The sequence below is a fragment of the Thunnus albacares genome, chromosome 1 (assembly GCF_914725855.1).
Source record: "Thunnus albacares chromosome 1, fThuAlb1.1, whole genome shotgun sequence".
NCBI lineage: Eukaryota > Metazoa > Chordata > Actinopteri > Scombriformes > Scombridae > Thunnus > Thunnus albacares.
In genome coordinates, this window is record NC_058106.1 from 7,664,923 (window position 1) to 7,677,121 (window position 12,199).

Sequence of the window (12,199 nt, forward strand, 5' to 3'; positions counted from 1 at the left end):
TCTGGACCTCTTAGTTAGATTGACTCCACAAACAGAAAAAAACATACAGGAAGTATCATAACAGAGGATCAGATAATAACTGTTAAGGTTAATTTATGTTAAATTATTATTTTGATTAATTTTTACACACACACACACACACACACACACACACACACACAAACCTTCATAACCATATTTTCCCTTTTCCCTGATAGAGGAGGAGCTGTAGGAAAATCAATTCAAGCTATTTTCTCAAGAAAGAAGGAAAGAGACAGACAAATAAGTAAACAAAAGAGAAAAGAAGAGCAGCATTTACTTGTATGGTGTTGACAGCAGGGGTAGGGGTGTAAATACAAGAGGGCACTGCTACCTGCTACTGCCTCTAATAAATACCATTGTTTGTCTCCCTTTTACACAATTAACAGATGTTTTGATCTGGGTGTTTTTACTTTCATCCGCCGTCAGTAATGAGACGCGAACTCCTGATACACTCTCCATCTCTGAACTCCAGAGACCACTTCTGACAGAGAAAAAGAGAAACATCACACCAACCACACACGGGGAAAGAGAGAGAGAGAGAGAGACAGAGAGAGAGTTGAAAAGTGACAGAGAGAGAAAGGAAAAATAAATAGATAACATAGAGATGATAGGGCACCTCAACAGGGGGTAAAACCTTGGTTCTATATAAAACAAGACAGCTCTGTCATCTCTCCTCTGTAGTGCGCTGCTGTAGATGATGTTATTATTAATACACGAAAACATGGCAACCTATTGGTATCAGTGCTATAATGTGTTTAATATGTTTTGGAGTGTGGCGTGTGAGTGCAGGGGATGTACAGATTGTGGTTAGTTTCACTGTCAGGCTGAATGTTGGAGGGCTGAAAACAGGATGTTTTCTAAATGGAAAAACATTTTCATACGTCTGTGTGGAAAACAGAACTTAAAATACTGTAAGCCTTTATTTGTTTGTTTCCTTACAAAAAAGCACATCTGAATTGATCACATGTGAAATGGGTTCCAAAATTTTTACATGTGATTAATTCGCACACAGTAAAGACACATGGTTTTCAGACATAAAATATATTGTATATGATATGTGAAATATATAAAACGCATTTGTCAGACATGTGAAACATAACATATTTCATGTGTGAATTTATATTCATGAATTTATATATTTATTGTGTTTACTTATATTACATACATTAACATGTATTTTATATAATAGCACAATGAAAGACTGTCAATTTAGACATTATGACTTTGCATAGATTTATTTTATTCATATACTGTATATTACATCTGTTGACATTTATATTACATATAGGCACATGTTAGGCTTACAGTGAAATATCTATATGTGAAATATCTAAAAATCACATAATTGAATGTATAGGCATCTGTGATTTATATGTAAAATAGCATTTTAGATATAAAATAGATTATAAATTTATTACATATATTTGAATAATATCCTCATAAAAAAATTACAGTATTTGTCTTAAATTCAGGCCGGCAAAAATGACCTATAGTTAAGTTTATGCCATATAGCTGCCATAATAATGCACTCCAGCTTTTCAAAACCGTTACAAATCACTGTTACAAAAACAATGATGTGTTATGGTGTGACAACGCTATGGTTAAGGTCTGGTTAGGGTTAGGAAAAGATTATGATTGGGGTTCAAATGATCACTTGAAACATGGTTTATACTTCCTTAAAGTTACGGAACCTTTGTTGTCATAGCAACAGTAAACACCACAATGTTACATTTTTTAAAAAGATGTCCCGGCTCACAGTTGGCAACATGACACTCATGGTGGGAAATGGGAAGAGAACAGTGTTCTCCTGCAGCACTGGCCACATGGTCCACCCACCCAGCCTCCATCCTCCTAACAAGGCAAAATCATGTTATCAGGTCGCCTTATATTGAGCACATCTGAACTACGTCACTTCCCCAGATCATAATTACTACAGCTGTTAGATGGCATAAACATAACTAGCTAATCAAATGGCTTATTTAGCTTTAGGAGTACAATAATTGTCTCAACCTATCAAGTAAAGGTACACTTAAATCACTCAAAAATTCAAAGTGAACAAACTTGGATATCCATGTTTTCATGTTTAATATTTGTAATGTTAAGCACATTTCACATGTGGTAAATTTACACATAAAATGTTAATAATGTGGGATATATACTTATGAAATACATGAAAATCACATGTAAAAATGTAAGGCATCACATGTGAATCACATATCACATGATTAATTCTCATATAGGTGCACATCGTGTTTGGATTGTTCAAATGTTAAAAACTTCACATTATACAAGTACGTGCTTTTCAGACATTTAACATGAGATATCATGTGACATTATAAATGTAACATATAAATGTTACATTTTTTTGTTCACTAAGTTGAGGGAAAGTAGACTCTGAAAGAAATACAAACCTTTGCATACAAATTTGTATTTTGAAAAGGTACATATGCCTGTTTGGATAACCACCATTGTAAACCTTTAGGAAATTAATATACATTGTAAAATCTGAAAAGAAAATGCTGTGATGTTTAGTAATACTATTCCATTTATATCCAAATTACAGCAGCAATTTGACAATACAACAACAAATGAACGATCCTAATGTGGCATAATACGTAAAATTAAGCTCCACATCAACAAAAATTGTTTTTAAACAACCTTCCCTCTCATGAAAATCACTAGCAATGATATAATTACTTACCTAATATGTGAGAGGAAATGTTTGCATTATCTAAAATGTTCTGTTGCCAATGAGGGAAAACGAGTCATTTCAAATGTATGGAGTCATTAAATGACATATTAGATGTGCCTTGATTTGTTACACACGTGCCATGCCTATGTCTAATGACAATAAAATTGAATTGAATTAAACTGAATAGATACTTTCCTTTTCAAATATCCTGTTTACACAAATGCAAAGGCTTCATCCATCACACACTAACAAGCAGAAAATAACACAAAGGAGAGAATGATAAATCAGCACTGTGTTAATATGTGTGGTGCTTATTCATCAGTGGGAGAACCCCAATTATCCGAAGCTTACACAAGACCTTACTCATTTTTGCCCATTACAATGGTCAGAGCATGGCAGTATCTGTGCAAGAGTTTGTAAGTGGGTTTTTTATTGGTTATTTTTACTTGTTTTAGAGGTGAAAATGTGTGTGTCCAGGTTGGGGGCACGAGTTAGATGACTGGCACTGACTGGAGGGTCCAGCTCTTAGGGCTGCTGGTGTCCCATCTCCAATGGCACTATTCTACACTGACAAAGTGCAGCCCTGCACTCTGACCTCACACACACACTCACGCACACCATGCTAACACCTCTCAACTACTAAATCTCCATTAGCTTGTGAAGGTTTTTCAATATCCCTTTACTTTCAAATTTTGATCACATTGCAGCTGCTTTACAAATTTTGCACAAACAGAACAGAACAGAACTTTACTCATTTTGAAACACACATCTTACGTTTCAAACAAACCTTAATAGATTTCCTGGAATGAATATGTATAATTGTTAATTGTTAAAGGCATAGGTGATAGGGAAACTATTTGTACATACCATTAGGTTTTTAAAGACCTGTTACTTAAGTATCTCAGATTGAGCTACAAATGAAATCATATTGCCTGTAAAAAAAAAATTAGAACATAGCATTGAAAATGAACTACTTCTTGATGCTAAGAAATGTCTTTGTCAAAACTTTTGTCTTTCAATGTGGCCAATTATAATATGATGTATGTGTATATAAGGATTTTTTGCTAAATAGACAATTGACTGTGAGCTGCACTACGTGTGTGATTAACGTGGCCCTCCTGCATTTTGTTCAAGCTTTTTATGTTTTTCTGTTTTCTGTGTGTGTTTTGATCGCTCCCTGAGTTGGAATACATTCTATCGAACTGGTGGATTTTGGATTAACTAAAGTAAAGTAATGCTTATCTTCTCTACTTGGATTTACAGATTTTTGATTATTCACCATAAAGTGATTCCTACCTTCTCTACTGGGATTTGTGGATTTTTGGATTATCCAACATACAGTGTTTCCTACCTGCTGTACTGGGATCTTGAGGGGCAGGTGTGGCTCAGGAGGTGGGGCGGGTCATCCACTAATTGGAAGATCGGTGGTTCAATCCCCCGCTCCCCGAGTCCACATGTCGAAGTGTCCAAGACACTGAACCCCAACCCTGTGCCATCGCTGTGTGAGCGTGAATGATTAGAATCCTCCTGATGAGCAGGCACCTTTCATGACCGCCAGTGTGTGTGAATGTGGCATGTAGTGTAAAAGCGCTTTGAGTGGTCAGGATACTATAAAGACGCTATATAAATGTAGTCCATCTACCATTTACCACTCCTCCAGCCTGCCAACTCAGGTGTGCCACAAAGCCCTATCCGGCTTCCCTGCGCTCTCTATCAGCGCTGAACCCACAGCTGTGCTGTCACTGATGGACTTTAGTGACTGGGGTTTTTCTTCAACTGGAGCGCCCCTTATGTTTGCTGTAACTATAACTGTGGCTGTTACCAATGCTGCCTCAGCCCAACTGCTTTACTTATGATGTCCTACACTGCCACACAGCTATGGAGTTTCCGCAGCTTCTTAATTACGCCTGACAAGGGGTTGTTAACCTGCTGCCAAGAGTTCTGGATTTTAAGAAACAGACCTCGTTACATCAATAGAGGCTTGCGCTGTGGTTTCAGTGTGGAATATATAAGCAAAACAAACTTGGGCATCATCGATGGAAACAACGCAAGACTACCCTATACCTGGTAAGATGCAAAATATGGAGTGGATCATAGTGTAATGAGGAGTTTGCAGAGACTTCCATCCTCAGCTCTGTCTGCTGCCACCATGGAACTATTTAATACGCAGTCTCTCACCAATAAATTCCTCCTCATACATGACCACATCTTAGACATGGGACTTGACTTTGACTTTTCATGTGCCTCACTGACACGTGGCATAAACCAGGGGTCTACTCTATGCTTAATGAGGCCTGCCCTCCTGGTTACAGTTACATGGAGAACGCCCACAGCTCTGGCTGTGGTGGTGGTTTAGCAGTCATACACCAGGCTGAACTGAAACTGTCTCCCTGCCAATGCCTGATCTTTCTTCTATTGAATGCCTTGCAGCCCTAAGTTGCAGGCTGTAGTGTGTGTGTTTATGGTATCCCAAATGGTTCTGATAATCCATGGTTTCTGGATGTGGAATGATTTAACTGTATTGACTGTACTGATGTCATCGGCGATGTTGATGGTGGTGTTTTGGAATGTGCTCTAGACTGCGTCACATAGTGCAGACTGTATAGTAGGGCAGCCTCTTATTGGCCTGACCATTTCCTGGGGGCATAGTCGTAATTTGTTTACATAGTTTGAGCTCTGTAATATGGCTGCATGGCCACTCTTCCCAAATGCAGATAGTGATTCCGCTCTGTAACCATTTTTGAATGGCATGTAGATCACTCAAGATCGAGAGCGTTTATTCCCCTTGTGGCACAGTCAGTCGGTTGATGGAAGTCAGGCATAACCTTCTTAAGGTTAGCCTGATTGAAGTCTCCAGGATTACCGGTCTATGAGCAGTTGAAGTCTTTGCAAAGATCCAACAGGGAACCCTCTGTACTCACTAGTGGTGGGACATAGACCACGGTGATAATGGCCAATGTAAATTCCCTTGGTAGAAAGTGTGGTCTGCATCTGATTGACAGTAACTCCAGATCAGGTGAGCAGGAACGGGATAGCATTTTAATATTCCTACTGTCACACCACTACTTATTCACCACAAAGCACACGCCTCTTCCTTTTTTCTTGCCAGAGTTCTCTGTTTTGTCAGATCGTTATACAGAAAAAGAGTCACCTGGTTGGATGGTGCTGTCTGGTATTCCAGGATTTAGCTAAATTATGGGGAAACAAAGGACATTACAGTTCCTGATATCCTGCTGGAAGCTGATGCAGGGACAGAGGTCATCCAGTTTATTATCAAATGCCTGTACATTGGCTAGCACGATCTTTGGCAGAGAAGATCCACGTGGCCAAGATCACAGCTGATGTTTAATCCCTCCACATTCATCTGGGTGTTTCCTCCAATGTTGAGATGGATATAGAGGTAGACGCAGAGATGGTCTTGCTTGTCTATGTGGTTGGGATCATAGCTGATGTTTATCCCTTCCACCTTTTCCTGTTTTCCTGATGTTTACTGCAATGTTTACATTTGAAAACCTCAACCGGTCATGTAGCACAGTCAGCAGAAGGAGAGTCTACAAAGTGGTGAGTAGGCTTGCAGGTGGTGTTACCGGTGTTGCAAAGTGTTCGAGCATACGCCGATTACACTTTTTGCACACTGCCCCCGTTTTTTTATAGAATAGTCTGTCCTCTGCTTTGATTCATGTGCAATGGCACCTTCTGTTGGATTTCTCTATGTAGGTGTGTTGCACACAGGAAACAGGAAGTAGGTAGTAGTCTCCCAACCTTTTGTTTTTTTGTTTGTCAGCCATGCACCAACACCAGAAGCACTTGTTTTCAATCCTGGCTTGTTACGCTAAAGAAAGCTAGTGCTACTGCACTAGTTGGGTCCAAGTATACTGTTTGTTTATTTTGCCCTATATGCTTCACTGTATCAAAAGATTTGTTTATTTCTACCTAAATTTATTTGTTTATAGCACCGCTTGTAAGCATAGTAGGTTAGGTCTGTATATGGTGGTTCTGTAAAAAACAGTAATTTGTGTATTTTCTTTTTCTTTATAGTTTCACTCTTTTTCAATGACAAGAATGCGATGGCGACATGAAAGTCATTAAACTCAAGAGCTAAGATGCTAACTTCCTGACTTGCATGTCGTAATTGAATGGAGTTTGGCTGGCTGTCAATTAGGAATGTGCAGAGAGCCCAGTACTTGTATTTGTATCTATATTTGTTGAGGCAGCCAAATAATTTATATTTGTATTTGTATTCGAATAAAAGTGGAAATAGGCATAAAAATGCAAGTCTCCCAGATCATAGACGAATGCGCCAACTACTGAGCTATCATGCAGACAGACCTCTACTTATTTATACACTTGTAACACGGAGACAGCACAGCGTGTAGAGAAGAACTTCAAAGGCGATTATTGCTTTGCACTTTTCATTTATTGCCTATTTTTTACAACTTAACTTTGTGGAAAGGAGAAGAGGAACAACAGGTTATGGAGAGTCCCTTGGGAGTACTTTGCATGTGTCAGTAGCTCAGCTTTATCTCTGGGGAACACCCCCAACTTGGGACTGATGTCCAAATAAGGAAATGTGCATCATGCAGCAGGTGGATGTGACTTCCCTTGTTGAGACCTCTTGATAGACTTAACAGCAGAGCACAGGAGAGAGACTGAAATAGCGATGTAACTGACCTGTGTGCTGGTACTTCACATGTTTTTTTTCCCTTCCAAAAAAACAAAAACAAGTAGGCCAACTACAAAGTTATTACCATATACCAATAGCAACAGACAAAGGCCCAACAGAAGTGAACTGCCACTACCACAACACAAAATGGATACCATGTGGTTGATGTGATTGTGATTGATGTTAGGAGCCAGCAACACACAAAGTGACTTGATGAACTGGGAGGCCACTGCCACTACACTAAGATATCCTGATCTGTGGAGTGACTGTATCCCACAAACAAAAAGGTTACAACTACTAAGCAGCTACAATTAAATACACAAAAGCAGTAACACCCAAAAAGACCAAACTAAAGTGGACTGTAACAACCACAATACAAAGTGGTCATGTAGTCAACATGTAGTCAACAACTACACACAAGTGTTGCCAACTTACCCCTAAGCAGCAACCAACGAATGATCCAACAAATGTGGAGTGAAGTTACAGCACAAAGGTCACAAACCACACTTGACCACCAGTACGAGGTAGCACAGCAGACATATTTCTCCACAACAACCATCCCACATGCCTACACCTGTGTCCAGAATGAGTTACAATGGGACATCACAGCAGTTGAGCACTTTTCCCTCACAGACATGTGGTCCAGCATGAAAATGACACTATCACTGACGTTACATTTCATTTACACTGAATGGACCCTGGTACCCAAATGCCCGCAAATAAGCTTTTTGCCAGAGGACCACACTGCCGCTAACTTGGCCAATGCCTTGCAGGAGGCTCTGCAAGAATGGGGATTAGAAGAGGGTAAAGTGTCCTGTCTCATGACTGACAGTAGAAGTGTCACACAATAGTGTGAGGTTCTGTTTTTTACCAGTAATAAAAACTGTTTCTACTGTTAAGAAATACACCACCACAGGTACACTTTAAATAATTTAATAAAAACTAATAAAATACCATGGTAAAATACTAGGTAAAACGATACAAAAGTAAAAAAGAACACAGTTAATATCTGTCCTTTAAAATGAGATGCAGGAGTCCACTACCACTAATGGAAATATAGTTCAGAAAGGGGAGATGTGAACTTAAGTTCCTGGGGCAGCATAGGAGAAGAGGGTTCCTATGGTAGTTGTCATAATGGCCACTCTGTTTCTGGTCCCGCTGTCCTTCCTCCTCGTCGGCGTTGCTGCGGTCACTGCGGAGAAGAAGCAAGCACCTTCAGTTGTGGGTTCACACCAACAACAGCTCACACACACACACACAGGATTAGCTTGCTTGGTTCACGTTCCTTTACTTACCGTATAGTGATCGTTGAACCAAGTCTCTCCCCATCCCGTCTGGCTCGTCCACGGCCGTCGATGCGGTACTTTGTCTCAGGCTCTAGCTCTGTCGTCCCGTATTCCGTCCACAGAATTTTCCAGTCACACACCTCAACTCTACCATCCAAACTCCGTCTCCTGGTTCAAACTCCCTGCTGCTCTAGGTCCACTCGTGCCGCACTCCTCCTCCCTGTCCTTGATGCACTTAAAAGCACACAGTCCTGTGTCCACCAATCCGGCGCTGTGTGGGGGATGTGGTCCAGTTAGACAGAGCTGTTTCTTATCACTCTCTGATTCTCAGTCCCAAACATGCAATATATATAAAAAAACAGGAAATCCATAAAACCATGCAAAATATAAAAGTCAAACCATGCAATACAGAAATCCAAATATAGTAAATAATAAATATAAAAATATGTATAAATATGTTGATAAAACCCAAACTAAAAGTAAAAACATGAAATTACTGAGATCAAGTGAAAAAGAAAGCTTAAAAGAAAAGGACCCACTCTGACAGAAGCAACATAAAAGAGGCTGTTTGTAACTTGGTCTGGCCCTGTTTGAGCTACTTTGGGCATAACCTGAATCTTGCTGTGTTCAACACTGTCAACAAGACAGAGAGAGTGTGCACACAGACGGCAGCGGCATGTTCTGTCACAGCTGGAGAAGGAGATGGGAGCTGCAGAAAGCCCAGTCGAGCTTGGCCTCCCAGAGCACTTGCTGGTGGCAGTAAGTTTATTATTAGGTAATAGCCAGTAGTTTGGGGACAAAACGGGGAAATGTTAATAAAATAAAATAAAATAAAATAGAATAAAATTAAATAAATAATAATTATAAACAGTAAATGTTAATAAAACCAAATGGAATAAAATTGTGATGATAACAGATAAAAGAATTAGCCTACATAAAACCCATAAAATTATAAAACACAACATAAAAGCCAGACTAAATAAATGGGTTTTTGGTTTATGTTTAAAAATATCAACGTATTCAGCAGCTCCTCTGGAAGGCTGTTCCAGCTGCTTGGAGAATAATGGCTGAAAAAGCAGCATTACCAAATGTATTGGTTCTGCTTTGTGGAACAGCTAAAGAGAAGAACTTTAGATGACTTTGGTATGTTTTTGTTGTTGTTGTTGTTGTTGTTGTTGTTTGACACATTTAAGTGATATAAAATAATTGACAAAATCAATCCTAAAAAAGGAAATGCGGGTCTGATGCCTTTAGCGTTGACGTATGAATATGGTATTTACAATTGTACCACCACACCATAAGTATTTTTTTTAAATTAAGGTTGCTAAAATTGTGTATTTACTTCACCCAACAGGACTGTAGAACTTGCTGAGGCTCCAAGCAGAAAATGATCAAGAGGATGCTAGAGCAGAGGCAGGCCATCAATCGAGTTCAGATGACTGCACACTGGGGGCAGAGGGCACATTGGCACATTGGCAGAGGGAACATTGGCCCCATCGGATGAATACAGGCAACTCACAGTCGACCTGAATCATATCGACTTTGGATGAGAAGGCAAGGCAACATTCATGGTCCCGCATTACCAGGGTGACTACGACCTGAATGTTGAGGAAACCAAGAGGATGTTAAAGAAAGAATCCTCAGGCAGGCAGCACACCCAGTGAGAGATGAGGAAGATGAAGAGGAGGAGGGAGCCGCCACTGAGCCACAGCCAAAAAGAACTAACTAACTATAGTATGTTTATTAAAAAGAAAAGCAAACACTGCCACAGACACACCAAGGTAGTCATGGAGATTGACACCTATGCTCAAGAGTCCACCATCAATGTGGAGGAGGATCCTATCATCTGGTGGAAAGCGAATCAAATGAGGCTTTCCCTGCTGGCAAAGGTGTCCTAAAAATACTTTTGCGTGTGTGCAACAAGCTGTACATCTGAAAGGGTGTACATTATGGCGAGAAAGTGAAAATGTTGGTTTTCCTGGTAAAGAACATGTAAAGCACTGTCACCAATTTTAATTTAAATTTTTTATTTTTTATTTTGAAAAGACTGTTGACTTTTGCCATTTATCGTAAGCATTACACCACAGTGTGGAAGGCTTTGTTGTTGTTTTTTTTATTTGTTTCTTATTTATTTGGTTCCACAGTCTTTACTAATTTCACTTTTTTACTATGTATATTATTTAAAACTGTAATTTATTTGTGTTATTTTATATTACAGCAGTATGGGATGGGTATATGCAGGCAAAGCTATCATCTGTCTTATTCGTTTTGTTAATAAAAGTTCTATTTCTATGTTTAATATAAGAAAGTTTGTAACTGCACTGTTTTATTGTTGTGTTTTTCATTAAAATATAATAATGAACCAACCTTCTAAGCATTCATGTTCAAAAAGTAGGGGGAAGATCTAAATGTCTAACATTAAAGATCAAAGTAAGTGCTCTACACGTATCAGTGTTTTATTGCAACCGCAAAATGTTCAGTATATTTACTTGTGGGCGGCTGTGGCTCAAGAGGTAGAGCGGGTTGTCCACTAATGGTGGTTTGATCTCTGGCTCCTCCAGTCCACATGTCGAAGTGTCCTCGGGCAAGATACTGAACCCCAAATTGCTCCCGAAGGCTGTGCCATCGGTGTGTGTGTATGTGTGTGTGTGTGTGTGTGTGTGTGTGAATGATTAGAACTCCTCCTGATGAGCTGGTTGGCACCTTGCATGGCAGCCTCTGCCATCAGTGTATGAGTATGTGTGTGAATGGGTGAATGTGGCATATAATGTAAAGCACTTTGAGTAGTAGACTACAAAAGCACTATCTAAATGCAGTCCATTTGCATTTACCCTTTAAATGTCCATGTTGACACAAACAGAAGGGAAACTTCAATTCTTGTAAAATGTCGTGGGTAACCAATAACACCAATGTTGTCACAAGTTTATTAACTGGTGGGAAAATTTCCTCACTGTGGCATCCCTAGTGGTGAGTTGACCATTTCTCTATCCTGATGAATGACTTATAGTCATACATTGTCCAATATTATTCACGAAAAGTACAACTAATACAACTAATATTAAACATTAATATTAAAAATAAATGTAAATAGCATAACTTTAGCAAAGCTAGCAGACAATTGACTGGACAGGTCAATGTTTTCATATAATACCAGGGAAGTCACATGTCCCCTGCACTTTTTCAGAAAGCAGTATTGGAGCCCTCCACTTTTTACAGTCTGACAACTATTATATATTATATATTAAAAAAAAAAAAATAGGAGAAATTGCACACACTTAAAAAAAAAAAGTTGGGGGAAAAAGCGATTTGACAAGCTAAATATTTAAGATGGTTGTAAAACAGCATGACTTTTCTATTAACTTATGCAAGTTGAAAGCGAGTCAACCTTAAACCGCAGTATCCATCAACAATGTATGAAAGGCAGAGTCTCTCTCACTACTAGTATACTTTAACGTTTGACTCACACACCACAGGCTCAATAGGATAACTTGACTCTGCTTTCATATCAGAGATCAGATGAGGTGGAGGTTTCTATGG

At 39.2% G+C, this 12,199-nt stretch overlaps 2 long non-coding RNA genes across 2 annotated transcripts in view; one reads left to right on the forward strand and one right to left on the reverse strand.

Annotated features, from left to right (window-relative positions):
- Positions 1-12,199, reverse strand: part of LOC122991856 — a 106,096-nt gene that overhangs the window by 17,229 nt on the left and 76,668 nt on the right. The window lies entirely within an intron of this gene.
- Positions 5,921-10,659, forward strand: LOC122991902. Its single transcript, XR_006405935.1, has 3 exons — positions 5,921-6,274; positions 6,368-6,455; positions 10,017-10,659. It is a non-coding gene; the product is annotated as an uncharacterized LOC122991902 (long non-coding RNA).